This window comes from Balaenoptera ricei, chromosome 11 (assembly GCF_028023285.1).
Source record: "Balaenoptera ricei isolate mBalRic1 chromosome 11, mBalRic1.hap2, whole genome shotgun sequence".
NCBI lineage: Eukaryota > Metazoa > Chordata > Mammalia > Artiodactyla > Balaenopteridae > Balaenoptera > Balaenoptera ricei.
The window spans coordinates 9,235,576-9,260,564 of NC_082649.1; the positions used below are offsets into that span (position 1 = coordinate 9,235,576).

General features: G+C 41.8%; 1 protein-coding gene across 15 annotated transcripts in view; it reads right to left on the reverse strand.

The window, feature by feature from the left end:
• The window catches only part of ADTRP (androgen dependent TFPI regulating protein), a 92,730-nt gene extending 84,647 nt beyond the window's left edge, over positions 1-8,083 (reverse strand). For 4 of the 15 annotated variants that reach the window (XR_009505998.1, XM_059940655.1, XM_059940662.1 and 1 more), the window contains exons 1-2: positions 7,596-7,776; positions 2,262-2,344 (exon numbers count right to left, since the gene is read on the reverse strand). The gene's annotated coding sequence lies outside the window, so the exon portion shown is untranslated. Of the gene's footprint in view, positions 1-2,261; positions 2,345-5,554; positions 5,638-7,595; positions 7,777-7,830 lie in introns of those variants that run through there. The other 11 variants (XM_059940657.1, XM_059940656.1, XM_059940651.1 and 8 more) reach the window with 10 other exon arrangements.
• Between the last annotated feature and the right edge of the window lie 16,906 nt (positions 8,084-24,989).

A 24,989-nucleotide genomic window follows, 5' to 3' on the forward strand; every position in this document is an offset into this window, starting at 1 on the left:
GAATGAGACAGTACATGTGAAGTGCTAAGGATAGAACTTGTAAGGTAGTAAGTACTCAATAAGTGTTAGGTTTTATGATAGGAATTACTCACAGCCTGTCCTCACGGCCACCACCTGACCAGAATGCTCATCTGGCCGACAACAAGTACCCCACCACTAGCAAGAATGGTCACAGGAACAACTTTTGCAGTGTGTCTTTGGTGAATAGCATGTTGAGGTGCTAAATCTATCAATAGGTTCTTCATTGCAAAAAGCCTGAATTCTTTCCAGAAAACATTTGATGGGAACAATTTTCACACATATTTCAGAGTTCTCTTAAGGTCAACATTAGCTTTTAAACTGAAGAAAAGCTGTTACTCTTGACCTGGGGCTTTCCATTAAGACTGCAACTCAGAATTTCCCAATGCCCCCTGCTTAGTTTCTTAGAAATTGAAAAGACCAACTGAAATAGACCTAAAGTTCAAGGTTTGTGGATTATCATCACCTCTTTCTTTGTGTGTGAGTGTGTGTGTGTGTGTGTGTGTGTGTGTGTGTACATAGTGGGGGCAGGTTCATGTGGGCAAGGGTGGGTAAGAAGAAAAGTCAACACTCAGTGTTGAATTGGTGTCTTTGTTTTAATCAAGGGGAATGCTAAGTGATGATTAGAAGTGTCTTCTGGTAGCAGAGAGAAATATGGAAAAATTAGAGTGTGTTCAACTGTTTACCAAATTTTGAAGCCTCAGAAAACTGATTTTGAATTCATAACCCAAATATTGTCTAGTTAAAAGTATTTTCTTCTAAAGAAATCAGACAGCAGGAGTGACTGTTTCTCAGTGATGGAGATAAATGTGCATGGCTCTCTAATGGACCACACAGAGGCCCAAGGATCCTGGGAGTTCTCTGTGTTCGAGAAGTAGAGACACAGCCTTCAGTACCTCAGAGATCATAGAACGAGAAGAAAAGGGGGAAGAAGGTGCTTGGTCCTCCAGTTTCTCTGCCCTTCTGCTTCCATCCCCGGCTCAGCAGGGAGACAATGGGACGCTGAGTTACGGATCATTCACCAACCCCATAGAAGAAGGAGTCCCTGTACCCGTGCCTAGAGCTCCTAAGAAGGTGCTCTGTGAGCCCCGTCAGTGAGCCCCGATTGAACAGACCAGAGCAGAATGTTTCAGCTTCCCATCCTGGATGGGTGCTGTGGACTGTTGGTGTCCTCTCAAAATTCACTTGTTGAAACCCTAATCCCCCATTTGATGGTATTTGGAGATGGCAGCCTTTGGGGGGTAATTAGGTCATGAGGATGGAGCCCTCAAGATGGGATTACTGCTCTTATAAGAATATACAGGAGAGTTTGCTTCCTCTCTCTGCTCTCTGCCTTGTGCAGATACAATAAGACAGCCATCTACAAGCCAGAGAATGGGCTCTCACCAGACACTGGATCTGCTGGCACCTTGATCTTGGACTTCCAGCCTCCAGACCATGAGGAATAAATATCTGTGTTTAAGCCACCCAGTCTATGGTATTTTTGTTATAACAGCCTGAAATGTCTAAGACAGTGGGTATACCCACTCCATCTTCCTTCCATTTCTTTAGGTGGGGAGAGACATGTTTACAATGTGAGACCAAAATGGTGGTGCATCCATCTGGCCTGGTATAGACTGAGCCTGGGTGAAGGTTAGAACTGAGAACCCCTTCAACTGCCTGAGAAAAGGAACAAGATAAGGAAATGGAACTTGTCCTTTGAAGTGCTAAAACTATAGTTATTAGATATTGGCCATTTAAAATTATTATAACATTTAAATTTAACAAATTTCATTAATTTGTTAAAGATGTCATCCACATAAATAATAATGTGCTAATGTTGATTAAGCACAACAGTGGCCCAAGCATGTACAAACCACTTTACACAAATTCTCTCATTTTCTTTCTTTCCCACAACCCTCTAAAGCAAGTTCTGTTGTGCCATTTTACAATTGAGGAAGCCACATCTGAGGGTATGAGTGGTTAAATAACTGATCCAAGGACACAGTAATAAATAACGACTTGGGACTTGAAGCCGTTTTCTGTCTGACTCAGAAACCAGTTATCATATGGGGATTCTGCATACTTCCTTTGAAACTATTCCATGAATCTAAAGTCATTCCAAAATAAAAAAGGTTATTTAAAAAATAAAATCCATTACCTAAATTGCTTTACTAGGCTACTTGTTCAAGCAGCTTGTGAGAGTTTTGCTTTATCTGCTAAATTTCTTGGAAATTTTGAAAAACAGTGTGTTATATTTTCACCTGGGGATCCTTCCAGCATCTGTGTTCCTGAAGTATCCTTCTTGTATTTCTTCATGTAAAGCACTCAGAGTAGAGCTTGCCACCTGGAAAGCGCCCAGTGAATGTTAGTGGTCATCATCATCATCACTATCTTCACAAATAACCATTTGTTACATTATCCTTTACAAATCAGTGAACATTATTAATCTCCCCTACTGGACTGTGAATGACTCACGAGTAGGGACCTATTGAGTAGGTGCTCGATAACTCCTATAAAACAAATACATCCCTGTGCTCACAGTTAGATCTTTCAGCAGTGAATCTTCAAACCGACAGCAATTTGTTCCTGTTTCTGTTTCTAATTCTCCTTTGCCCTGGGGGAACAGGGATGTTGCCAAAGTGCTGTCTGTCCTCTCTGTGACTCCTGGCCACTTTGTAAGAGGAGAAGCCCCGTTGCTGCATCCAGCTGATGCTTGGGGTAGGGATGCGACCGACTTAAAGGCACCCACTCCTAAGGTGGTTTTCCTAGGCATGTCCTCTTCAGTTCTAACTCAGCTAGGTCCGGCTATCCTCTCTGCTATGCTGCGCATCAAGGGAAAATCCGCAAATGGGAACAAAATTAGTGTGACCCTCATGCCTCATGGACACAATTTAAAAGGAGTCAAATTGTCTTTTCTTGCTGTCGTGTTAAATGTTTCTTAATGCCATATTCCCATTTTCACTAAATGGGAACAACTGTTTATAAATCCCTGGGAGCTGGGAAGATTGAGGGCATGGTTCCAGAAGCCTGATGCATCAGGAAATGTGAACTCTGAAAAACAAAAGTTTTCACTGAGGCTTTGCTGAGCCAGCATGCTCTGTGTGTTCACTGAGATGGCAGGCCCCATCACATGAGTTTGCTCAACCAACTGGTGACACTTGACCAGGGTACTGTTTTAAAAGATGTTAGTTCTAGGTACTTGCTGGAAAAACCCTCTAGCTCAGCACTATCCAACAGAACTTTCTGCAGTGATGGAGATTTTTACATCTACGCTGGCCAGTAAGGTAGCCAGAAGCCACATGTAGTTATTAAGCCCTTGAAATATAGCTAGTGCAACTGAGGAACTGTTTTATCTATTTTAACTTACTGAGATTTAACTCACCCCTTGTGGCTAGTGGCTACAATATTGGATAGTGCAGTTCTGGGTGAAGAGGACTGAGGGGCTTCCTGGGATGCAGGACGTTCAGTGTGAAAACAAGACAATCCCAGGCAAACGAGGACAGTTGGTCACTCTAAAGCAGATTCCTTTGTGAAATATGTTTGGCATATTTGGAAGTGAGAATTAGACATGTGCTAGCTACATGTAGAGTGAAAGGGAGAGAAACGCAGAGGCAAGATAAAGAACTGAGTTTTCCTTCCCAAGCAGAACACCTATAAAATATTCTTTCAAATGAATGAATTGATGTGATCACAGAGTTGATTATTAAAACTGAGGTAGTCTATGTAAAACTGCAATAAAAATATGAATATAGAAAACACCAACAAGACACTTATCCTCAGACTACCTGACGAAACCACCAGTAACCTACTTGACCATATTTTGAATCCCACTCAGGTGGGAAAATAGAAGGTAATTAGTGAGTTCACTGAAAAATCATAACTGCCCTGATTTCCTCATCCCAGACAAGGATGTGGTTAAGAACCCTTAGAAGTTTCTTCTTGGATATGCTTCTCCTGGGAAAGGCTTCTCTACCCCATCATCTCATCTACCTGCCAACCAGAGAGCCAGAAGCTCTCCTTGAGTGGATTCCTCTGGAGTAAGCATTGTCCTCTATGAAAATACAGATATCTTCTAAGAGGGGGCACATGGGACCATATATTAGTATCCTGTTGTATTTTTAAAGTTTATCAGATTCATCTCAACTATCGAGATCCTGAAGGAATGAAATAAAGCAGTGGTTCCCAAACACTTTTGATTATGTCTCCTTATCAGCAAAAATTTTGAGCTCTGTCCCCAATATATGTATATTTATTGGTAACTACTGTCTATCCATACATTTTAATAAAGGATTTTTTTTTATATTTTGAAGAAGAAGCCCACTTTTTATTTTATTTTGCTTTGCTTTACTGTTCTCATGTCTCTAGTTCAATTGATCTAAATCAGCATCCATATTAAAATGTATACGTAATTTCAGTCATATTGGTTACCTGAATCACGATGACTTTAGAAGTAGTGATGTCTTGGGTGTCTTTGTGTCATTAAAGAGAGTTAAAAATTACCTATTTCAGCATTCTAGCATTTATTACTTAGACTTTTATTTCTCTTATTTTGGTCCTTAACATTTAAACCTTTCTTGTGCATTTCTTTTTCTTATAATGCATTGGGCCATTGGAAGGTGGTGGTGAAGTCTAGAGCTCCAGTTGCTGAGATAAATATAAGAATGAAATCAAGGCCTTGGGTCTGGTTCCTTTACGAACCAATTTCCTTGCCATCTTGCTGTCAGTGGTTACTGAACTTTATTGTGCATAAGCATTAGCTGGGGATCTTGTTTTTTTAAAAAATAAAACAATTCCTAATTCCAACCCAAGAGATTCTGTTTCAGTAGGTCTGGGGAAGAATCAGTGTTTGGAATAGGGCCCCCTCCATGCAGGCAGCCCACAGCTGGACTGTACTCGTATCTGTAGAAGTACTGGAGGAGACAGTGGGAATGGGCGATCACCAGGGCACCCTCAGGAGTGAGTAAAACAGCCTCGACTTTATTACAGGGTGGCAACTGCTCAGAAGCATGATCTTTTTCACAGAATTGCTAGGAATGGGGAAATGGGCGGGGGAGTGGATGTGGGTGTAGATGTGTGCAGATGTAACACCAGGTCCTGTCTATGAAGCTAAACACTTAGAATTGGTTTTCTTTCCCTCTCTCAAGAAGCAAGCTTGTTTTGAATGGATCCATTTTCAATACACTAAATCCTTTAGAAATCACTTAGTCTTATACCTCCAAAGAATTATTTGTAAATTCATGTGTCATTAACAACTCTGCCATTCCCCACCCCCTCAAAAAACAATTGTTTAAATTGGTCATCTTGATTCATGGTTCACAATGAGACTTAGGTCAGGTGTGGATCTTGGTCCCAAAGTAAACTTATTACTGGGGCACCAAAAGAACACAAACATCATATGACATCCAACTATACACTTTCTTGATTGCCACAGATAAGTTATGTAATCGGGAGGGCAGAGGCAGTTGAATAATTTACTTCTTAGAAACCTCTTAAGCCCCAGAAAATAGACCCTAAATAGGTGAGCCTGCTTCCGGGATCCTAAGCGTATACAGACCTGTCTGTAGCCAGCATGAACACAGGGTGTGGTTCTGAAGGTAGGATTCTAGATATGCTCACTGATTAAGAGAATGGTAGTTACTGTTGAAATAGAAATAAAACATCATTTCAGATTCAGGCCCTTCATAAAGTCTTATTGCAATGTTCAGTCTTCACCTTCACCTTCACCATTTTCTTTTCTTTGTTTTGAGGCATGCATGACCTTGAAAAATCATTGAGCGTAATTAGTCAGAAAATTGAACTTTTTCTTTGCTTATAGAAATTAATTTGGCAAGCTGTGGTTAATTTAACAAGAATGTTTGCACTAACTATATTCTGTGTATCTAACCCTCTGTATGCGATTGTGCCCTGTGATCACTTTGAAATGCTGCCTACAGTTTATGTTTTGAAGGCTCAGAGTTGCAGGAGGGTTTTAGGGAGACCCTTCTGGTGTGAGAAAGGAGGGTTTCTTGTTTCTTATTTCACATAAGGCATATCCTTAAGCATAATTCTGTTATTTGCTGCTCATTGAAATCATGTCAGTCCTGAGAGAAAAGTATTCTGGAAATCATTGTAAATCAAATTCATGGGATTTATGATCTAGGATCCCTGAGATTTGCTAGTTTAGTTCAAAAGGAAGATCTAACAGCAAAGGCACCCCTAGCCATCAAGGGTACACTGGGATATAGAGGGTTTACATGAATTTAGCACCTCATCTTACTGCCTTCCCTCCAGAGCTACCTTGCTCCCCGACGAGATCCCATCCCCCCTCTCTTGTATACCTTCAGAACGTTTTTCAGTGTTTCCCAAGCGCTTAACAGTTTCACCCCTTGTAAATGGAGAGGCTAAAGAACTGTGATGGGCCGGAGCAGATCACCTTAGGCTTGACTGAATGGCACAACTTAGTGGCCAGTAGTGTGTGTGGGGATTTCTTCCCCTCTGCCACTCCCATCTGGAAACTTTGCCACCAAAAGGTCTCCCTCGCTGGTAGGTGGTCATTTATTTTGCTGATTGAAAAATAAAAGAACCGCACCACAGCGCATATAAATATCTGAGGCATTGGGAAATAATACCGGCTAGACAGTCCTAAACGCCTCTTAGTTTTATTCTTTCTCAGGGTATAGGGAAAACTTTTTCTGATTGTAAAGAAGAGAATAAATTACAGCTGGACCCCTAGGCTCTGAAAGAAAGAAGGATGAAGGAAAGGGACATTTTCTCAACTTCCAGGCATTCAGTGTTCCAGAGATGATTCACTGAGTATTCAAATGGCTGGTGCCTGGGGCACCTCCACCCCCCCACCCCCGCCCCCGCTGCTGCTTATCTGGGTAGGTGAGTTGGGTGTAGCCCAGCAAGGGTGTGCACACCAAAACAGCAAGTGGCAGGACAAACCTGGGCTTGCTCTTATCTGTGTCTCATTGGATTCGTGTGGTCTAGATCTTCCAGAGACAGGCCACTGAGCAGCTGAGTCTGCAGTGCCAGGTGTACTTTGCCAGGGGCCTTCCGGCAGCAAAAGTGCCATATTGGTAGGCTAACCTACTAGTGACTTTAGTGGTTTAAAGTTTAGGAAAGTTTTGGCTAGATTAGAGGAGAGGGGGTAGTACTTGAGGAAGGCACTGAGGAGGATGTGGAGGTGAGGAAGGCCTTTCAGTGTTTTGGAAAACACATCATCCTGCTGACACCATTTACCCTATAGGAGTATGATAATTAATACCCACTCTCAGTTGGGTAACTTTTAAGAACAGAAGGAAACAGGATGCCCTGCGTCGTGTTTACGTGGAGAAAACTGAAAGTGGAGGATGAAAGGGCATTCCGCTCTTAGATCTCAGTTTCACTCGTGGGCAGGAAGGTTCCTCATCACCCCTCCTCTCCCCTCCATTATCTTTGACCAAAGCAGTAAATGGCATTAAACCTCTCCGTGTGAGTTCACACTAGAACTGTAATTGAGCAGGCATCTGGCAGCACTTCACTGGCACGGAGAATAAATGGTCAGAAACCCAAGCCGCGGTTCTGAGAAGCTGCCCGAATGCACGTCCCTGTCCGCCCACTGCAAGGCCCCTTACCCTCTCTGCAACTCTTCATCCTCACCCAGTGCTGGAGCTCAAATGCCGACTCTCATGTGCACGTAGCTCGCCTCAGGCTGCCCGAGTTTCCTGAGAACGAAAGGCAGGGGGCTCGAGACCAAGCCCAGCTTCCTGCACACGGGATTTCCGGCCCAGAGCTCTGCCTGCTGCTGGCCGCCTCTTCCCCTGAGATCAGAAATGCTGTGTGGGAAAGGCACTCCGCTCGCCTCCTTACCTGGCCACACCAAGCCAGCTGTCAGTCTGGGAAGGTAGGCACCTGCAAGCTGTTTTTCTTAAGATTTGGCCTCACCTTGGGTGGTTTCCACAGGATGGCTCTGTTCCTAAGCACGGTCCTCATGCTAAGTTGCAAAATAAAAAACAAGAAAGGTGGCTCTGGTTTGGCTGCTTGGCTGTGAGAATGCCCTCAAAGGTGAGCAGGCAGCATACCTGACTGATGAACGGTGACAGTTGTGCTGCCAGACAGTGTGGGTGCGCTCGCCAGGAAGAGCCACTTTTTTTTTTTTTTTTTTTTTTGGTGAGTGGGAGTTCAGCGGCAACGCCCTCCGGAGCTGGCATCACCCACCTGAAGTAGGAAAGTACAGGAATGGGGCGATGAGGGAGAGTGGGTGCATCTTTGGGGGTGGGTGTGTGCGAGTGCAACACAAAAGGTTTCTATCAATGAAGCCAAGGAGTGGTTTTCCTTTTTTTTTGAAATTGCTTCATTGAGGTATAAGCGATATACAGAGAACTGCGCATATCTAATGTGTACAAATTGATGAGTTCAGACATATGCAAAGTCTTATGATACCATCACTGTAATCAAGGTAATAGACATTTCCAACACCTCCCAACTTTTCCTTGTATCCCTTAGGCTTTTTTTTTTTAATTGTTTTTGTTTTTTTTGTGGTAAGAACATTTAACACGAGATCTGTACTCTTAACAAAATGTTAAGCGCACAACACTATATTGTTAACTATAGGCAAGTACAGCAGATCTCTAGAGCTTATTAATTTAACATAACTGAAACTTTATACCTATTGAACAACAACTCCCCATTTAGAACTGATTTTCCTTTAACTAAACCTCTGTTTTACAAGAAGCTGCAAGAGCTTTGGGTTTTCCTCCCATGAAGCAGCATGATTTAGCAGTGGTTTTCAAACATTTTTTTTAAAGCACCGGAAGCCTCTTTTTTTTCAAAGTTCTACCCCTGAGCCCCAAATTATAAAAGAGATCAAAGCAGAGCTGCTCTGGTTGGAGTGGGTGCTGGCCCCAGAGACCCATACCCTCCACTGATCCTCCTCTCTATGTCCAGGAAGGCCCCAGAGGCACCCACATGGAGGCCCTAAAGCTCCCCAGAACAAAATTTAACAAACCTGTGGGTGAGTAGGAAGGGGTCTGACAGACCTGGCTTTGGAGTCTGACTCTGTTGTTTGTGAGCATTGAGACCTTTGGTCATTCATTAACACCTCTGCACCGCAGTTTCCTCATCTGTAAAATGGGAGTAATAACACTTAATGTTGCAGGGTAGCTACAAGGATGGGAGAAAGTGCAGTTAAGGCACTCGGCACCCTGTCTGGCACATGGAGTCTTTACACCACTTACTGTTGCTCTAGTTATTTCAGGGAGACGTCGGAGGCCTCCTACTGGAGGCCAGGAGAGTGAAAAAGTGACAGCATGGAGACTTTCCTTAGCTCAGAACTGTTATGACCGTTACTGTCTTATTTGGTACTCCTTTCTTAAAAGCATCTGAGTGCTTTGTTTGGTATCTTCTCTTTAAAAACAGGACAATGAAGAGAGTACATAAACAACCCATTAAATGGGAGAAAATTACTTGTAAATCACATATCTGATGAGTCTAATATTTAGAATATATTTTTTAAAAACTCCTACAACTCAACAACAACAAAAAATTTTTAAATAGGCAAAGGACTTGAATAGTTATTTGTATATCTCCAAAGAAGATATACAAATAGCCATCAAGCACTTGAAAATATGCTCAACATCCTTAGTCATTAGGGAAATGCAAATCAAAACCATAATGAGATACCATTTCAAATTCACAAGAATGGCAATAATAAAACAGAAAATAACAAGTGTGGTGAGAATGTGGAGCAGTTGGAAACTTCCTATATTGCTGGTGGGAATGTAAAATGGTACAGTATCTATAGAAAATAGTTTAGTAGTCCCTTAAAAAGTTAAATATAGAATTGTCATATGGACCTAGCAATTCCACTTGTAGGCATGTACTCAAAGGAATTGAAAACAAATGTTCAAACAAAAACTAGTACACAAATGTTCATAGCAGCATTATTCACAGTATGCAAAAGGTGGAAGCAACCCAAATGTCCATCAACTGATGGGTGGATAAACCAAATGGGCTTTATCCATACAATGGAATATTAGTGATCCATAAAAGGAATAAAGTACATGCCAAAACATGGATGAACCTTGAAAACATTATGCAAAGTGAAAGAAGCCAGACACGAAAGGCCAGATATGTGTAATTCTATTTATATGAAACATAGGAAGAGGCAAATCTATAGAAACAGAATTCAGATTAGTGAATGCCAGGGGCTGGGGGAGGTAGGAATGAGGGAGTTATTGCCAGTGGGTACAAGTTTCCTTTCGTGGTGATGAAAAAGTTCTGAAACCAGATGGTGGTGATGGTTGAGCAGCATTATGAATGTACTTGATGCCACTGAATTGTACACTTCAAAATGATTGAAATATAAGTTTTCTGCTATGTGTATTTTACCACAATGAAAAAAATAGGACAAGTGTTCATCCAGCCAAAATACAGCCTGTGCATTTTTAAAGTGATTTTGAAGGCTTGGTTTTCCTTTTTTCTTTGACCTTCTAGCATAGACATAGCAAAACACAGCCCTAAAATGCCAGGACATTTGTGCTAAAGAAGGCTCATTCTTGTTTCAGGGGCTCATCTCCCTCCAGAGGGCCAAGGAGAACTGTACTGGAGAATATGAGTGCCCATTCCTCCCTCGAAAGACAACTTGAAAGGGAAACTTTCCAGGATCTCAGCCAAGAGCCTGATTGGGGCATGACCAAGCACCCCAGCTTGTTTGCTTGGACATAGCTACCCTAGGCTTAGTGGGAGCTGCCACAGTTCAGGTCTTGCCTTGTCACGTTGCCCTATTAAGCTCAGAATCCTTTCCCCGGGCTCCTTCCCTAGGAAGGGGACGTGTCAGGAACTGCAGTCTCAGGGACATTCTTTGGGATTTCAAATGAGATCCAGCCCTAGGGCAGGTTTTGGAATCCTGTGGGCTGTGTTTGGCCCAGATACCTCCCCTTTGGCCACTTTGCTGTTGCTATTATTTTTAATTGGTGGAGCAATCATTGTACCCCTTTGCATGGCTTTCATCTGGAGAATCTTAAAGCTCTTTACCTCCACTCCATTCTGTCACAGCCCTTTTAGCAATGATCATTCTTTTGCATTCCAAACTATAAAAACAAAATTCTTGGTGAGGCAAACAAACTCCCTTCAGCCAAGTAAAGGACACTCTTTGGGGAGGGAAACTCCTGCCCACTCACCTGGGATGACCTTAACTCAGATCTGCCCATTACACACAAATGCTGGTCCTATTCTGAGTCAATCTCTTGGGTCCCAAGCTCTTCTCTTTAAGAGAGAGTTTGATTTGATTTTGTTCTTTTGTCTCTTTTTTCGGAGTATAATTGCTTTACAATGTTGAGTTAGTTTCTGCTGTACAATGAAGCAAATCAGCTATATGTATACCTATATCCCCTCTCTTGGACCTCCCTCCCACCCCACCCCACCCACCTAGGTCATCACAGAGCACCGAGCTGAGCTTCCTGTTCTTTATAGCATGTTCCCACTTGCTGTCTGTTTTACACATGGTAGTGTATATTTGTCAATCCTAATCTCTCAGTTCGTCCCACCCCCTCCTTCCCCCCGTGTGCACATGTCCATTCTCTACGTCTGCATCTTTATTGCTGCCCTGCAAATAAGTTCATCTGTATCATTTTTCTACATTCCACATATATGCGTTAATATACGATATTTTTTTTTTCTCTTTCTGGCTTACTTCGCTCTGTATGACAGACTCTAGGTCCATCCATATGTCTACAGATGACCTAATTTCATTCCTTTTTATGGCTGAGTGATATTCCATTGTATATATGTACCACATCTTCTTTATCCATTCATCTGTCATTGGACATTTAGGTTGTTTCCATGTCCTGGCTATTGTAAATAGTGCTGCAGTGAACATTGGGGTACATGTGGCCTTTTGAATTATGGTTTTCTCAGGGTATATGCCCAGTAGTGGGATTGCTGGGTCATATGGTAGTTCTATTTTTAGTTTCTAAGGAACCTCCATACTGTTCTCCACAGAGGCTGTATCAATTTACATTCCCACCAACAGTGCAAGAGGGTTCCCTTTTCTCCACACCCTCTCCAGCATTTAGTGTTTGTAGATTTTTTGATGATGGCCATTCTGACCGGGGTGAGGTGATACCTCACTGTAGTTTTGATTTGCATTTCTCCAATAAAGTGATGTTGAGCATCCTTTCATGTGCCCCTTGCCCATCTGTATGTCCTCCTTGGGGAGATGTCTATTTAAGTCTTCTGCCCATTTTTTGGTTGGGTTGTTTGTTTTTTTGATATTGCACTCCATGAGCTGTTCTTGTATATTTTGGAAATTAATCCTTTGTCTGTTGCTTTGTTTGCAAATATTTTCTCCCATTTTGTGGGTTGTCTTTTCGTCTTGTGTAGGGTTTCCTTTGCTGTGCAAAAGCCTTTAAGTTTAATTAGGTACCATTTGTTTATTTTTGTTTTTATTTTCATTACTCTAGGAGGTGCGTTGAAAAAGATCTTGCTGTGGTTTATGTCAACAAGTGTTTTTCCTATGTTTTCCTCTAAGAGTTTTATATTGTCCAGTCTTACATTTAGGTCTTTAATCCATTTTGAGTTTATTTTTGTGTATGGTGTTATGGAGTGTTCTAATTTCATTCTTTTACATATAGCTGTCCAGTTTTCCCAGCACCACTTATTAAAGAGGCTGTCTTTTCTCTATTGTATGTTCTTGCCTCCTTTGTGATTAATTAGGTGGCCATATATATGTGTGTAATCTCTGGGCTTTCTATCCTGTACCATTGATCTATATTTCTTTTTTTGTGCCAGTACCATATGGTCTTGATTACTGTAGCTTTGTAGTATAGTTTGAAGTTGGGGAGCCTGATTCCTTCAGCTCTGTTTTTCTTTCTCAAGATTGCTTTGGCTATTCAGGGTCTTTTGTGTTTCCATACAAATTGTAAAATTTTTTGTTCTAATTCTGTGAGAATGCCATTGGTAGTTTGATAGGGATTGCATTGAATCTGTAGATTGCTTTGGGTAGTATAGTCATTTTCACAGTATTGATTCTTCCAATCCAAGGACATGGTACATTTCTCCATCTATTTGTCATCTTTGATTTCTTTCATCAGTGTTTTATAGTTTTCTGAGTACAGGTCTTTTGCCTCCTTAGGTAGGTTTATTCCTAGGTATTTTTTTCTTTTTGTTGCGATGGTAGCTGGGATTGTTTCCTTAATTTCTCTTTCTTATCTTGCCTTGTTACTGTATAGGAATGCAAGAGATTTCTGTGCATTAATTTTGTATCCTGTAACTTTAACAAATTCATTGATTAGCTCTAGTAGTTTTCTGGCAGCATCTTCAGGATTTTCTATGTATAGTGTCATGTCATCTGCAAACAGTGACAGTTTTACTTCTTCTTTTCCAATTTGTATTCCTTTTATTTCTTTGTCTTCTCTGATTGCCGTGGCTAGGACTTACAAAACTATGTTGAATAAGAGTGGCGAGAGTGGACATCCTTGTCTTGTTCCTGATCTTAGTGAAAATGCTTACAATTTTTCACCATTAAGAATGATGTTTGCTGTGGGCTTGTCATATATGGCCTTTATCATGTTGAGGTAGGTTCCCTCTGTGCTCACTTTCTGGAGAGTTTTGATCATAAATGGGTGTGGAATTTTGTCAAAAGCTTTTTCTGCATCTATTGAGATGATCATATGGTTTTTATTCCTTGATTTGTTAATATGGTGTATCACATTGATTGATTTGCATATATTGAAGAATCTTTGCATTCCTGGGACAAATCCCACTTGGTCATGGTGTATGATCCTTTTAATGTGTTGTTGGATTCTGTTTGCTAGTATTTTGTTGAGGATTTTTGGATTATGTTCATCAGTGATATTGGTCTGTAATTTTATTTTTTTAATGATATCTTTGTCTGGTTTTGGTATCAGGGTGTTGGTGGCCTCATAGAATGAATTTGGGAGTGTTCCTCCCTCTGCAATTTTTTGGAAGAGTTTGAGAAGGATAGGTATTAGCTCTTCTCTAAATGTTTGATAGAATTCACCTGTGAAGCCATCTGGTCCTGGACTTTTGTTTGTTGGAAGATTTTTAATTACAGTTTCAATTTCATTACTTGTGATAGGTCTGTTTATATTTTCTAATTCTTCCTGGTTCAGTCTTGGAAAATTGTACCTTTCCAAGAATTTGTCAATTTCTTCCAGGTTGTCCATTTTATTGGCATATAGTTGTTTGTAGTAGTCTCTTATAATCCTTTGTATTTTGGTGGTGTCAGTTGTAATTTCTCCTTTTTCATTTCTAATTTTATTGATTTGCATCCTCTCCCTTTTTCTCTTGATGAGTCTGGCTAAAGGTTTATCAATTTTGTTCATATTCTCAAAGAACCAACTTCTTGTTTTATTGATCTTTGCTATTGTTTTCTTCATTTTTATTTCATTTATTTCTGCTCTGATCTTTATGATTTCTTTCCTTCTACTGACTTGTTCTTTTGTCTTTAGCTAATTCCTGCTTTATCATTTAACAGCCTAAATTTAGTCCAACACTCCATCTTTATAGTACACATTTCCAGTGTGCTCTCAGAAGCAGCAGTATCTATGAGTGGGAGGCATTGGAGAGGGATGGGTGTGGGGCATGGGGGCGTGGGGAGTGCAGGTACATAAGGTCCAGTAGGTCAGAGGGGAATCTACCATATTAGCAGAGCTGCTCCTGACATTCTTAGGTTGCCCTTAGACACATAACGGACCCAAGTACCACAGTAGTCCTCTGATTCAGCTGAAAGGAGGTACAGAGCTGCCTGTAACGAAATAACTCATCAGTTCCTTCCTTCCTACAGCCATTCAGCAGTAGGTGTATTGGCACAATGCACAGTACGTGTTAACCACTCGAAGAAAAGAAAGAGCCACTCACTCTGATTAGCTGTCAGAACTAATTTTCAGCCATGTTATTATATGGTAAAGAGGAAAAAGGAAATCCAAGGAAACTGTGCTTAAGGCCAGTGCCTAATCAGGGTTTTTCCCCTTCCTCTGTTTCATACAAAAGCTGCCTAGAATCACTGGTGTGAGCCATTAGGTTCCTCTCTTCAAGTGTTAATTAAATGTGATATTTTAAAATATACACTCTTCTCTCCAGGTAGAACACACTGAGCCTTTTGTGAATTGTTCAATGCCCATTGGTCCCCCTTGCAGCTCTACCTTATTGCCTTTTGTACCTTCTGTTCCCCTGTTGAGCCACAACTCCAGCAGCAATAAGTATAGGGCAATTATTTCTGCCAGAAGTGTTCCCCCTTTCAGTGTCTGAAAGGGGCTTGCCTTATTTTGGTTGTGTGTATGTGTGTGCTTGAAAGAAAGGCCTATTATAATATCAGGCCCCTTTGTCTTCCCTCTTTTAATACCCACTGGTTCTCCAAGATGTCATTGGCAAACACGACACCATTTGCTTTTTGTTCCCTTTATAAATATTTTCCACTTGAGCCCTATTTCTTACTTATAACCACTGCGTGTCTTGCTCTGGAAAGCAACTGTTCCAAAGTAGTAGACTGAATGAATGCAGTCTGTGTGGTTTTGATTTAGCAATATTTACTATGTTTTTGGTTTGAAATGCCTCAGAATCTGAAGCAGCTTATAGTCTCTTGGGCCTTTGAAGGCAACTCAAATGGTAGGTACGTGTGTGTAAGATGGGAGCTGGGGGCAGATGGGGAGACCTGGGAAGTCCAATTAATCAGTTGTGTCTGTTCCAATCGTGAAATTATCCATTCAGTAGCAATTGCTGAATGCCTATTATGTGTTTGCTGTTCCCACACAAGTTAGGATGCCCAAGGGTGACCATTCAATCCAAGTAGGAAGCTTGTACTAGACACTCCATGTCAGGAAGTTCAAAGGACCAAATCTCATCATTGTCATAAATCTATGTGAGATATAAACTCTATCCAGAAATCTGGAGACATGGACCCTTTCCCTATCTTGGAAGAACGCTTACCATAAGACACTTACATAATTATGTACTTTTTTATTTTAAAAAATGAATAGATTTTATATTATGCCAACAGCAAATCATATTATTGTCTGTTACTCTGATAAAAATGCCCAGGTTACTTTACAGAGTGCCAGCTGTACTCTTGCCAGAGTTTATTGTAACAAGGTGCTTGAAAATGTTATTTTTGTCCAGGTTCAGATCATCCAACAAAGCTTCTGATCCTACACCAGGTTGTTAATGACAAGGGGCCAGGCAATTGGGAGTCACATGCCTGGATAACATCTTCAAGATTCTGCCTTCTCCCTCTGAACCTGCATATAGCCTCCAATTTTAATTTGATCATGTTACTATGACTTGTTCCTCCAGAAGAGTGGTCTGTACCTCACCCTAGATCAGGTTCCACCAACCATTCCTTTTTTTAAAGCATTGTAGCAAGATAAGCAGTGATTCCTTAAGTGACTCAAGAGTTTGTTAAACTCAGAAGTATGTGACTAGGTAGACTTTTGGGAGCTCCATCCAAATGGGATTCTCATTTCAAACATACATCTAAGTATGCAAGTGCTAGAGGGCAAGGACTGGCCCTTTTCTTCCTATGCAGCCCACTATACTTAGTCTAGTGCTAGCGGTGGGGAGTGCACACCATGTATTGCTATAGGGTAATACACTTGCAGTGCTCCATTAGTTGGCAATACCAACTGATAATTTCAATCAAGTAGTGAAAATGAACCCTGACCTTTCTTCACCCCGTACACTGATTAGGAATGTGTTGGATCCGTTGAGTAGGAATGTACCTCTATAACACATTTGAGGGCTATCAAAATCTCAGGCATCCCACCCTCTATTTTCTTAAAGTGATATCGTAATCTTTATCCTGCTGTTGTTGTTTTGTTTTGTTTTCAAATGCTATTGTCCTTATAATCGTCTTTCCTGCTGTTTTAAACAGTTCGTGTCGTGCAAGAGGACTTTTAAAATGGCGTGTGGTAGATCATGTTTTCAAGGTGTCTCCAACAATATCTCTCATTCTACAGCTCTCTTGCACTGTGATCTTGCTACTCTCTCATAAAGAGGTGGAGCTTATTTCCCTCTCTACCCTCTTTGGATCTAGGCTGGGGCAGTGACCTCTTTTGACTAATATGATGTTTCATAATTACACTGTGTACCTCCAAGGCAAGGTCTTAACTTTTACTTGCCTTTACTTTTTGGAAGGCTCCTTGTTAGAATCTAACAACCATACTGTTAGGAAGCCCAAGCAGACACGTGGACAAACCCATATGGGAGAGAACTGAAGCTCCCAGCTAATAGCCTAGTTGAGCTCCCAGGCAGCCACCAGCACCAATTAGCATCCGTGTGACTGAGGCCATTTTGAATCTTCTAGCTGTCCCAGCACCCTAGCCAATGTCATGAAAAGGAGAACTATTCCAATTGTGAGAAATAAAAAAATTACCTAGAGCAGAAACACTAATTAATAGAATTCCTGGAATTGGAGGACAGGTGATGGCAGGGGTGTGGGGTGCATTTTGCATAATTGGACTTTCCCAATCTCTGAAATCATGCCGTTTGGTTTCCTGACTACTTCTTTGGGAAAGTGGGAAGGATAGAAGGTGAAAAGACTCCAGAAACATTTTTATTTGGATTATGACACCTTAAAGGCAGACCCTAAGTGGCCTGTTCAGCCCTCTTTTGTAGGGGATGCTCAGTGAGCAGGAGAATGAAGTCAGAGGCAGCTTTCGTCCTTGTTCCCGTGGGAGTCTTTACAGCCCTCTCCCCCAAACCCTTTCGCATTCCCTACAGCTACCAGTTAACTTTTGTTCAAGCAAAAATCACTATTGCTTATCTGTGAATATCTCCAACAGTATTCAAGCTAAATGGGTTTTCTTAAAAGTGACATCAACTAGGACTCCATATGAGCAGGCGAGATGAGCCTCTTTTCATTAGGGATCTTCAGAAAGATTCACATGGAAACAATGCTTCCCATCCCCCCCATCACAAGCAGAGGCATTGAGCAGAGGTCCATCTGCCCGGGAGAGGGTGAGATTCTGTTTTACTAGACTTGGAAGAGCTGGAGGGATTTAAATTTTGGGGTTAACTACAGATGAATAATACAAAATTAGCATGAGCTTGCCGTAGTGTTCCTCCTAGGGACACATCCATCTCATTTGGTTACTCTGCATTTGGAGCTTCAGCTGAGCTTCCCCTTGGCTGGAGATAGTTATTTTGTAGAGCAGTACGTCTTGCACTTTACTGTGCATACAGACTTCCTGGGATCTAGATAAAATGCAGATTCAGCAGTTCTGGGGAGTGCCTAAGACTCTGCATTTCTAGCAAACTCCCAGGTGATGCTGATGCTGCTGGCCCACAGAACATGCTTTGAAGGATGTGGTGAGTTTATTCCATTGTCAGCGAGCCGTGAGACATGGGTTCAGTCCAAGTTCTACCTGACTTTGTGCAAGTTACTTTTTTTTTTTTAATAAATTTATTTTATTTATTTATTTTTGGCTGTATTGGGTCTTTGTTGCTGTGTGTGCGCTTCCACTAGTTGCAGTGAGCGGGGGCTACTCTTTGTTGTGGTGCGCGGGCTTCTCATTACAATGGCTTCTCTCGTTGCAGAGCAGGGGCTCTAGGCACGCGGGCTTCAGTAGTTGCGGCACGTGGGCTCAGTAGTTGTGGCGCACGGGCCGAGCTGCTCCGCGGCATGTGGGATCTTCCCGGACCAGGGCTCGAACCCGTGTCCCCTGCATTGGCAGGCGGACTCTCAACCACTGCGCCACCAGGGAAGCCCGCAAGTTACTTCCAATCTCACTAAAATTCTGACTTTTCGTCTATAAAATGACAATAATATCTGCCCCAAAGCATTGTTTTAAGAGTTCAGTGAGGTAACCAGTAAAGCACTTTATAAGTCTGAATTGGCTGGTGATCTTGAGGCTTGTTGCTTGGTTTCTCCACCAAGTGTGTGTTGGATAACTGTGGGCTTTTCACAGCAGAACCAAGAAGTGGAAGGTGGAGGGAGCCCCGCTTCTCAGTGACTGACAATCCTTGTGGCTGCTCCCTTGGGTCTGAGTGGAAGGGTAAGCAAAAGTTAAAACTGATCACGGTGACATCACCAAGGGCTGGTTGAGACCTCCGCCCTTTGAAGGACGCAACAGCTAGCTGTGTCCCCTCTGCATTTCTGAAGGGATGACAAGAATACATATTTCCCTTTTGCTTCTTTTTCTTATTAAAGGGAAAGGATGGAAAAGAGAAAATATTTCTTTTACTGATATATTAGAATCAATGAATTTATTGGACAGTTGGAGCAATTCTCTCCTAGGATTAAAAGTGATAACTCATGTCGAAGTCTTTTGAAATCTCCGACGCTCATACAGTTCTAAGGTTTTATTATTGTAGAAGGTCATTGTTGCAAAAGACCTCCTACGCCACATGCCAATCATGTTGAATTGGTAAAAGTCTTATAATTCATCCAAATAAAAGTGGTTTGCCTGGGTCTTGGCTGGTTAAGCTGAATTATAGCTAAGTGTGAGTGCTGTGATTGGGGAGAAACTGCCTAGATAAAGGTCAAACAAAAATCACATTTCCTTGAACAATCATTAAATTTCTAAAGGAAATTCATATCAAGCCCCTTACGATATTTGTAAGGTTTCTCCAAATTCTTTTTTACTTTGGTTTTCTGCCAGAAATGGGTGCAGATGCATCAGCTACCTCGCAAAGCAAACCTGTTCTCACAAGTTTTATCGCACCACTTGGCAGAGAAAAAGGCTTGGGTAGAGGCTGAGAACTTTCACATAGATCCAGAAGGCTTGGGAATTCAGCCACTTGACTTCCCGCCCACCACTAAAAAGAAACGGGCAAACTCTGAGACCAGGATCTAAGATTCCCCTCATCAGAAAAGGAGAGAACTCTCCAACTTTCTCTTTGAGGCAAATTCCATAGATTGTTACAAAGATAGGCCATTTCAGAACTTTTCAGGGTAGTGAGGGAGCTCAAAGTTGCCATGGTTCCCTTGCTTTCTGTTCCCTCACCCCTCTCCTCCCAACCTCCACTGGCCCAGGGCAAGTTCCCTCAGGAGACTGTAACCCCAGGAAAATGTGCTAGAAGGGATGAGGGGTAGGGCAGAAAGGGGAGTAGGAAGAGTGATTATTTTTGTTGGGCCATTCTGCGTATTTGGGAGTCCATGAGACACAAGGGATGGACCCACTTTAATTAAAGAGTAAACAATGAAGACCACGGGATATGTAACTGGAAATCTATTGAGAATGTCTTCACATTACTCACAAGTTAGTAATTTCCCCAAGAGCGGGAGTTTCTTTAGGATATTTGCGATTTATTTTTAAGCCTTTTAGAGTGTTAGAATAACACACACAGTTTCTCTTTTACTATTTTCTTGGTATTAAAAGGTTTCAAACCCAGGCATTTTAGAGCCCACCCAGGCATTTTAGAGCATTTTAGATTGACTACAATGATGTAGTCAAATTAGTTAGAAACACAGGGACCTCTCAAACTCATTACAGGGCTTATTTGAAACATGTAAATTTTTATATATATATATATATATATATATATCCCTCATGATCTTCCTGACGCTTATAAATTTGAAGTGGTAGCACGTTCACTGTCTATAACCCACAGCAGCTCAGTCTATCATCATTGCTTATGCTAAGTCACTTTTCATAATTGGTGCTGTGGAATATTTAAGTCAAGGGCATTTTCTGAGAACCTATTAGGTAGCTACCACTGCAGTAGGGACTTGGAGGAAACTGTGTCATCGGAAGACGTGACCCTTCCTGCCTGATAGAAGAGACTTCTGAAAATTTCAAAGGAGGAGAAAAACCAGTCATGTATTTGGATCTCAATCAAATCTGCCCATGTGCCCATGTTACTCAAAGGGAAAATAAACAACTGAACTTGCTTACTATTTGTTGATTTCACAGATAATTTTATTCGAGTACTATTAGGCCTAATGGACATACAAAGATGAGTGCATTGTGATTAAGTGAATCTGATTCAATGAAACCCAGTAAAGCATGGCACATAGTAAAAGTATAATAAATGTTAGCTTTTATTATATGATCATCATCCTTATCATCATTATTTCTGTCATTAAGGACCTCTAAACCTTGTAAGGCAAATGACATGCACATATTTATAATAAAAGGCACAGAGTATACAGATTATTTACTATATTGTTGGTACAGATAAGATTCTGTAGGAATCCAGGGAAAGAAAAAAAAATTCATACTGGAGGTAAAGATTTTAAAACATATAATAATAGCAAAACACAATACCCTCATTGCCTCAATCTTATATGTCTGAGGAGGCCAGCAAGTAAGATTTTTGTGAGAAGACATGGTAATTTGGCTTTCAGCACGAGAACCTCAAGTGTTCCTGATTTCCTTAAATAATATATTGTGGTTCTGTGCACCATTAATTGATTCCAGTCCTTCTAAGGTCTATATATGTCTTTAATCACATGATCACTAAATGAGGGATTTTCCAAGCCTGCTGTTTGTCAAGTGTCTTTAGATGGTAGAATTATAGCTTTTGGTAGGTAATTCTGTGGTCACTCAATTTTTATCTTTGTGATTTTATAAACTTTGTATATGTTATTATCCTTTTTGTAGTCTGAATAAAGAATTGTAGTATGTCAACTGGTTTTCTTAAAACAGTGCATCTAATCTCTTTACTCTTCAAAAATGCTTTCCCACAGGTCTCTGTAGCTCTCAGTTATTTTTCTTAAGGTTTGACAACAGAATGACACACAGAATTCCTCAGGTAGATGTATCCTGGTTAGGTTCAAGAATGTGATGCTGTTTTAATCCTATTGTTAAAAACAATCCCATGTTAGCACAGGCTAGGGGACCAGCTTCAGGTTGACGGGAAACTGCATGTGTCATTGATCACGGAACATTGTTTGTTATCTAGGTTACAAAAAGAAATACTGTTAAGTTATAAATTGGTGATAGCTTCTTATAAAGCTGCCTAAAAAGAAGTTGACATAATACGATTAATCTTCTCTCACACATCCTTTTTATATCTTGTGTTTAGGAATGTGTCACTCGAACTGTTTATTGAGCGTGATGCATGTACTCAGCATTGTGCTGGGCACTCTAGGGGTTACCAAAGACGCACGTGGTGGGTCCTCTGTCCTTCAGAAGTTTTAAATCTACCTGAAACACTGTGCAACGTAGGAGGAGAGCACATGACCCAATATAATCTATAATAAATGTTCTGCAGTACGCTTCAGGCAGAAAGAGCTTTTAAGAGTCCAGAGAGTAGAGAGGAATGTCGACCAGAGTAGTTAGGTTGGGGGCATGTCTGGGGGCCTGAGAAGAGCTCTTTTGGTCTGCATTATAGAGAAGAAATGGCCTCTTGTCGTAGCTCCCAGGACTCAAGAGCCTTTAGGAATAAAAATCATAAGTGGGCTCCCTGTCTAATGAAGAACATCCTGTGTGTTCTCACATGCGTTCAAAGGAGGCGGCTCTAAAGAGTGGGGCCTGTGAGCGCTTTTATACACTTTACATTATCCTTGAGCAGAGCCAAACGATCAGTTGCCATTCCCTGAGGAAAATGTCTGAGTTACCTTGTCAGGGAAGATGAAAGTTTGCTGTCATCCTCCTACTTTCCACAAAGGAGAGGGGAATATTTCTCAGCTGAGAGGGAGCATGTCTGGTCGTATCCTCAACATTGCTGGACTTTATAGACAACAACATCACTTCTGCCCCCTTTTAGGGCTGTGCCTTGATGGAACGGTGTGCAGTCATCAGTTTCATATCATCATCAACTGTGTGTTTTCTCTTAAATTAGCTGCACAGCAAGGCAAATTAGTCAGAACAACAAAGCCAAGGTGACAGTGGGTCAGGCTGATGCAAAGGCTAGCATCTCAGATTTAAACCTCTTAGTCTCTTGCAGAGGATGATCTCCTGGGGACCTCCTGGTCACCGACCTACCACTCCAGGTTACTGGTACCAGCAGAGGACAGTTTTGTGGCTGAAAAGATATAACCTATACAATGAGCATTCATGGACAGTTTCTCCTTTGCTTGCAGTGCAGACACAGGGCCATGGAACTGTCTGTAACCAGCATGATCACCCAGGCAAAGAAGCTTGGATCAAAGCCTGGTGGCCGAGCAGACACCTCCAGCCACTCACTCTGTAAGCTCATTCGTCCAGCTACCAGTTGCTGAAACACCTATGATGTGCTGGCTGCACTTTCCTCTCTAGGAACCGCCTGTGCAAAGACAAAGCCTCACTTCTGAGCTCTCTGTACCTCTGGGGAGCCATGGACATGGAAACACCTAATCAAAATGTAGTATGGGAAGAGAGTTATAAACAAGGTGTCGTTGATCCCAGTAGAAGGCGCGAATCACTCTAAATGAGGTGTGATGGTCAAGACAATTTTTGAGCTGCTGTGACTTGAAGGGTAAGTTGGGGTTCTGGTGGAAAAATGGAGGAGGGCCTGGAGTATTTAAGGAATTGCAAGCAGTCCCATATGGATGGAGTGTAGAGTCTAGAGGGTTGGGTTGTGGAGCTGGTTGTAAGTGATGGAAAGAAAGCTGGAAAGATGGGCTGAAGACAGACTCCCAAAGGGGCCTTAGATGTTATGCCAAACTTTGGAGTCAAGTGGAGGATCTCTGGAGGTTTGTCATTGGGAGAATAACATGGTGACTAGGTGTCTGTTTTAGACATTTTACCTTGCCTGTGGCTAGAGATTAGCAGGAAGTGACACCGAGACTGGAAGAGAGTTATTAGGCTTTTAATAACTCTCTCATTCTGGAGAGTGTGTGAGGGAGAGCTCATGCTCCGGGTTTAAAGAACCAGTCTCATCAGCGAGAGAAAGCCTACCAGCCAATTCTTAACTACCACCGCAGAAGTAAATTCTCTGCGGTTCTTCCCATTTATTCAGCCAGTCACTCAGGCACTCCCACATTTACCCATCAGATCTTTACTGAGAAATTGCTATGTGATAGACACTGGAGATATAGTAGACATAGTTCTACCCTCTTGGAGTTTAAACTGTAGTGGAAATGACAATTAAATCAGTAGTTATAATTGGGTTTAATTCACCTGGACCCCAATTAAATACAACATCTGAAGATCCACAGTTGACGGCATGCTAAAATAATGCCCTTCAAATCTCCTCTAAACTGACCAACCTGTAACCCCTAATGATTTGTTGAATGGAGGAATAAATAAACGAATGAATGCAAAGGGGAGATGTCAGCCCCTCCGAGTTGCCTGCCCCCCTGGACCTTTCCTGGCTGTGGGGCTCCCATCCCCATGCGTTAGTCCACAGGGAAAGAGAGTTTTACATAGCGGGAAGTGTTTGGACACCGAAATCAGGAAAATCTACTTAGGTACCTGATTCTACATCTGCTTCTCTGGGGGAAGAAGAGCAAGTTCCTTAACCTGTCTTTGTCTCAGTTTCCTTATCTTGAAAATAGGGATGATAAGATCTACCTTGTAAGGATAATATATAAAGTATTAAAAAGATTTAAGTCTAGGGCTTCCCTGGTGGCACAGTGGTTAAAAATCCGCCTGCCAGTGTAGGGGACACGGGTTCGAGCCCTGGTCCGGGAAGATCCCACATGCCACGGAGCAACTAAGCCCGTGCGTCACAACTACTGAGCCTGCGCTCTCGAGCCTGTGAGCCACAACTACTGAGCCCGAGCGCCACAACTGCTGAAGCCCGCGTGCCTAGAGCCTGCACTCTGCAACAAGAGAAGCCGCTGCCATGAGAAGCCCGCGCACCGCAACGAAGAGTAGCCCCCACTCGCTGCAACTAGAGAAGGCCCGCGTGCAGCAGCGAAGACCCAACGCAGCCAAAGATAAATAAATAAAATAATAAATAAATTTATACAAAAATAAAAGATTCAAGTCTAGAAGTTTAAATAAAATTATATATTTCAGTGCCAGGCACAAAGGAACACATCTAAGGGCTAAGTGTTAACGATTCCCAGGCCCCCCTGCGACCTTTCTCTGTACAGAGAACCTGAAAGTGCTTCCGAGCCCACTCCTCATCGTGCCGCTCTTCTGCTTAAATCCTCAGAAGACTCCCTATTACTTTTCCTCTTGGTGTAGCATGTAAGGCCC